This window comes from Arabidopsis lyrata, assembly GCF_000004255.2.
Source record: "Arabidopsis lyrata subsp. lyrata unplaced genomic scaffold ARALYscaffold_4, whole genome shotgun sequence".
In the NCBI taxonomy this organism is placed as follows: Eukaryota; Viridiplantae; Streptophyta; class Magnoliopsida; order Brassicales; family Brassicaceae; genus Arabidopsis; species Arabidopsis lyrata.
In genome coordinates this window covers 1,647,157-1,653,156 of record NW_003302552.1, presented here as the reverse complement: position 1 = coordinate 1,653,156, position 6,000 = coordinate 1,647,157, and positions in this window count along the sequence as shown.

Genomic DNA, 6,000 nt, shown 5'->3' with positions numbered 1-6,000 from the left:
AAGAACCCCGAAATGTATATCTTGGCTTATGTACAGATGGGTTCAATCCATTTGGCATGTCTCGTAATCATTCGTTGTGGCCTGTGATCCTGACTCCATATAATTTACCCCAGGCATGTGCATGAATACAGAGTACTTGTTTCTCACAATTCTGAACTCTGGGCCAAATCACCCGCGAGGTAGTCTCGATGTCTTCCTCCAACCTCTTATTGAGGAGCTAAAAGAGTTGTGGTCTACTGGAGTTGATGCATTTGATGTGTCATTGAATCAAAATTTTAATCTAAAAGCAGTGCTGATGTGGACGATAAGCGATTTTCCGGCGTATAGCATGTTATCAGGATGGACCACCCACGGTAAACTGTCTTGTCCAATTTGCATGGAAAGTACAAAGTCATTTTATCTACCTAATGGAAGGAAGACATGTTGGTTTGATTGTCACCGAAGATTTCTTCCTCATGGTCATCCATTACGGAAAAACAAAAAAGACTTCCTTAAAAGAAGAGACGCTTCTAAAGAGTATCCACCTGAATCTTTGACCGGTGAGCAAGTTTATTATGAGCGGTTGGATGGCGTAAATCCACCAAAAACCAAGGACGTTGGTGGCAACGGTCATGAAAAAAATATGCCAGGCTATGGGAAGGAACATAACTGGCACAAGGAAAGCATATTATGGGAGCTGCCTTACTGGAAAGATCTCAATCTGCGACACAATATTGATGTGATGCATACAGAGAAGAATTTTCTGGACAACATCATGAATACTCTTATGAGTGTGAAAGGTAAATCAAAAGACAACATCATGTCAAGATTGGATATTGAAAAATTTTGTTCTCGGCCAGCCTTACATATTGATAGTAAGGGTAAGGCTCCATTCCCAGCATATATATTGACAGATCAAGCCAAAGCGAGTTTATTGGAATGTGTGAAACATTCGGTTAAATTCCCAGATGGTTATTCCTCAGATTTGGCTACTTGTGTAGATATGGAGAATGGTAAGTTTTCAGGCATGAAGAGTCATGATTGCCATGTTTTTATGGAGCGACTACTTCCATTTATCTTTGTAGAACTCCTTGACCGGAACGTACACCTTGCGTTATCAGGTACTACTAATTACTTATTATTTGCGACACTTAACAATATATTATTCTAGTATTTTATCTAACAATTTTAAATGATGATGTAATTTGAATATATATTTCAGGGATTGGAGCATTTTTCTGGGACTTATGTTCGAGGACTTTACAGAAAAGTCGTGTTCAAATTCTAAAACAGAATATTATTTTAATCTTATGCAACTTGGAAAAGATCTTTCCACCATCATTTTTCGATGTGATGGAGCACCTGCCTATACATCTCCCTTACGAAGCTGAATTAGGCGGCCCGATCCAATATAGATGGATGTATCCTTTTGAGAGATTTTTCAAAAAGTTGAAAGGAAAAGCAAAGAACAAAAGATATGCTGCAGGATCAATTGTTGAATCATATATCAATGACGAGATTGCTTATTTTTCAGAGCACTACTTTGCAGAACATATACAAACAAAATCAAGGTAAATGTGTATATATATATATATATATATATATATATATATGTTTATATTTGGAATGTACTTCTAACATATTAACTCTTTAATTTGGATCAGGTTAACAAGATTCGATGAAGGTGAAGTTCCTGTATATCATGTTCCTGGGGTACCTAACATATTTACGCAAGTCAGCCGTTCAAGTGGAGAAATGCGTGAAGTATGGCTTTCAGAGAAAGACTACCAAAGCGCACATGCATATGTTTTACGAAATTGTGCCTATTTTCAACCAATTGAGAGGTATAAAACATATCTTCCAAAAATCACTCTTTAATTTACAATATCCACTATGATTATTCATATATTTTTTGTGTTTGTATAGTATGTTCGAAGATTTTCTTTCTGCAAAATATCCGGAATTGACCGAGAAAGAACTATACACAAAAAGAGCTGAAGAATATCAATTATGGGTTAAAGATTATGTATGTCAACATATTTTTTTTAATTGGGTTAAGTGATGATCATTTATTTCAATTTCTAATTATATATATTGATGTGTGTTTATATATAGGTTACATATTGGAACGATACTTCTCCATTTCCTACTTGGGTTCAAGAGATTGTACATGGACCTTTGAACAAGGTTAAAACTTGGCCAATGTATTTTACAAGAGGCTATTTGTTTCATACGCAGAATCACGGAGTTGGACGAAAGACATGTAACTATGGGGTAAGTGTTAAAGGTGAAAATTACGCGGATGCATCTGATTCAGCGGATTTCCACGAGAACTTAATTGATATCATAGAACTCCAGTATGAGGGCATGGTCAATTTGAGGATCACACTTTTTAAGTGTAATTGGTATGACCCTGTTATCGGTAGAGGCACTCGGCGGAGCCAAAGTGGCGTTGTAGACGTTCTATCAACGAGAAAATACAATAAATACGAGCCATTTGTTCTAGGTACGTATACTTGTATATTAAAATTCTATATATTTAAAACATATATATTCCGTATATATATTTATACATGAATAACTTTTGTATACAGCTTCTCAAGCAGATCAAGTTTGTTATATTCCTTATCCATATACGAAGAAACCAAAGAGCATTTGGCTCAATGTTCTAAAAGTGAATCCGAGGGGAAACATTTCAGGAGAATATGAAACCAATGACGATCCAACTCTTTTGCAAACAGAAAATGATGATGGTGTTTTGCTGACTACAATTGAAGATATTGTACTTGACAATCGAGTTGAAGATTTTGACCCAATAATCCTCGATTACGATGTTGGTGATGCTGAACCAGAAGATGAATTCCAGTGTAATTTATCGTCTTCTGACGATGACAAAACATGGTCTGAAGAGCGCTACTAAATCCATAACTATTTTATATTTATTTATGTAATTGATGTTTAATTATTAAAATTATAAATAAAACATGTTTAATTATTATTTTACTGAATCCCATTATGTTTAATTAGTTAAATTATGTTAATTATGAAAAAATTAAGTAGTGATTTTTTACCGACTAAAACGCGACTAATATTGGGCTAACAAATTAGGAGGCCCAAACCCAATTCCAGTGTAGCGACTAAAAAGCGACTACTCAAAATATTTGGGCCTTTTACGAGGCCAAAGCCCACTAACACTTGGTAAAAATGAAGGAGGAAACCTTAGTTCTTCATTCTTCTCGATCTTTCTTCTTCGTTTTCTCCGCGTTCTCTCTACCTTCGATCTCTCATCTCCGATTCTTCTACCTTCGATCTCTCATCTTTGTTATTCTTCGCCTTTTAATTCGATCTCCAATCTCTCTGCTTCATTCCTTTTTTGATTCTGTAAACCCTAGTTCTTCGATCTCCAATCTCTTTCTTCTGTAAACCCTAGTTTGATTCTGTAAACTCTGTCTTTTGATTCTACGATGCCTAACGCCGTTGGAAGACGAGGACGAAAGCGAAAAACAATCCCTAACGTGTCTCAGCGAGCCGGTGGGTCAGCGCCTTCCAAACGACCAAGCACGCTACCTCAACAGTACAACTTCACGCCGGCGGCGGTTCAAGTTCCTCCGACGCAGTCGCCTGAAGCACCTCAGGCCAATTTGCAAGGCCAGCCGACGACAGCTCCCCACTTCCGCAACTATCTGCCGCCGGTTCAACTTTTCCAGAACTCCACCAATCAACAACGTGAAGTAGATCCACCGGCTCGATCTGAAGAAGTCCAGTTTAATCCACCTACACAAACCAATCTTCAGGAGGAAGATCCAAATTCTCCAAATCAGAACTTTCAGGCTCACAGCCATCCGTCTTCTCAAGGCAACAACTTCCAAGAAGAATATCCTCCAGTGTTGCCAGAGCTCCAGGAGGACTCGCTGCGTTCTCTCAATGCGTTGCTTGCCGTGCCAGATAGGGAACTCGTCACCACTGTCCTGTCTTTCAAACCCCGACCAAATACGAAATGGTATGAAACAAACTCCGTTTTGACGAGTAGAAAATTGTGGATTTGTTGTTTTAGACAACTGTAGAATTGTGGATTTGTTTGTTATGTTCTTTGAATGGTAATGAGTAGTAGAAGATTCTAAATTCTGTGAATGTGTTTGGTAATGAGTGATGTTTAATGTGAACTTGTTTTTTCATACTTGTGTAGAATTTCGTCAATGTCTCTGATGGGTAATGAGTAGTTATCTGATGGTTTAAGAGTTGTGTGATGACTAATGTGACTGTTTTATGCTTAGTTCTGTGATGGTTTATGAGTTTTGTGAATGTGACTGTTTTAACCATAGTTCTCCGATTATTTGCTTAAGTTTAGGTTTCTGATATTCTGTTTTGGTGAGACTATGTGGCAACACTCTCTGGTTTCCTTTGTTTTATCTCCTTATTTCTATTTGTAACCTTTTTTAATTTTTCTGATGTTGAGTTTTGATAACTTCTTTTCTTCTTTGATTGTTTCATGTGTTTGGAGGTTTACTCGCGACAAGAAATCGAGACTGGTTCGGAAGATTACTAAAAATTTTACAAACAAATTCGATGGTCCTTTCTATAGCTGGTCATGTGTGCCTCGGGATAGACAAGAAAGATACTTTCTCGAGTTTGCGGTACAGTGTTCTGTCTTATATCCATGACTATGTAGAATTTTTTATGTTTTTTTCACTCACATTATCTCTGTTTTTTTGTAGAAAACACACACCTGAGATCCATTAATCACAGGGACTGTGCAATATCACTTCGAGGAGATCATCGCACGCCGCATGAAAGACATGGTTAGCGGCGTAAGAACTTCTCGAGTTCAACCTACGTGGATTGGCAAAACTATCTGGGAAACAATGTGCGCTTACTGGGACACAGAAGAAGCTCAGGAAAGGAGTAAGACCTATTCCAATGCTCGTATGTCTGACCGCAACGGTCTCGGTCCTCACATCCACTTCTCAGGGCCTAAGTCTTATCAAGAAATCCAAGACGATATGGTAAGTTTAATTCTGTTACTTCTTGTTATTAAACTTTGTAACTATGAATTCAGACATCTGTTTTGGAGATGTTAATATCTGTTTATTTGGTTACATTGCAGGAAGAGGAATTGGAAAGACCGGTAAGTCTTGGTGAAGTTTTCATCAAGACACATACAAGGCCGGATGGTACATATGTTGATCGGAAAGCGGAGAAGATTGCAAAAACTTATGAGTAGAATGTGCTTGATAGGTTGAATGAGCTAGAGGCAGATACTTCTGCAGTTTCTGATGGCACTTCACTAGCTCGGGAGCTCACAACAGAGGAGAAAACCACCATCTTTCTTCAGGTTCATTTTCCCAAAACACATTCATATAGTCTTGCAGTTTAAGTTGTTATTCTCTAATCTTTGCCTTTATGTTTCTTTTCACAGTCCACTGAGAGAGATGCAAGGGGAAATCCGTATGGAATCGGAAGTCTGAAGAACACTCTTGTCAGTGGCAATCGCAAGTACCCTGGAGACTCATCATCCTTTCAAGCTCTGGAAGAACAGCTAAAGGATGCTCACCGCAAAATAGAAGAGCAGGTTGCATATAATGAAAGGCGAGAGTCTGAGGTTGCTTCCCGTGAAGCTGAGCAAGCTCGAGTCGCGGCTGAGCAAAAGGACAAGCTCGAGCACTTATCCTTGGTGGAGAAGTATCTGCGTCAAACTGATCCTCAATTTCTCCACTTCATGGCCACTCATTCTTCTTCAGCTGGTACCACAGAGCCAATTCCCCAACAAGATCCATAGGTTGCTCTATTTCCCAACTCTATTCCTTTTCCCTTGAACATTGACGTGAACATTATGTGTGATCTGTAACTGTTGTAGTTTGCTATGTTTAAATGGTTTGAACACGAACTTAATGTGTATTTCCCTTGTAACTGTTGTTATTATGATTAAGGTTATTATTGCTTTCCTTAAAAGTTAATTTTGATATTTAAAAATAGATATAGAATGACAATCAGAACCGTAACAAATTATAATTCAGGTCTTAC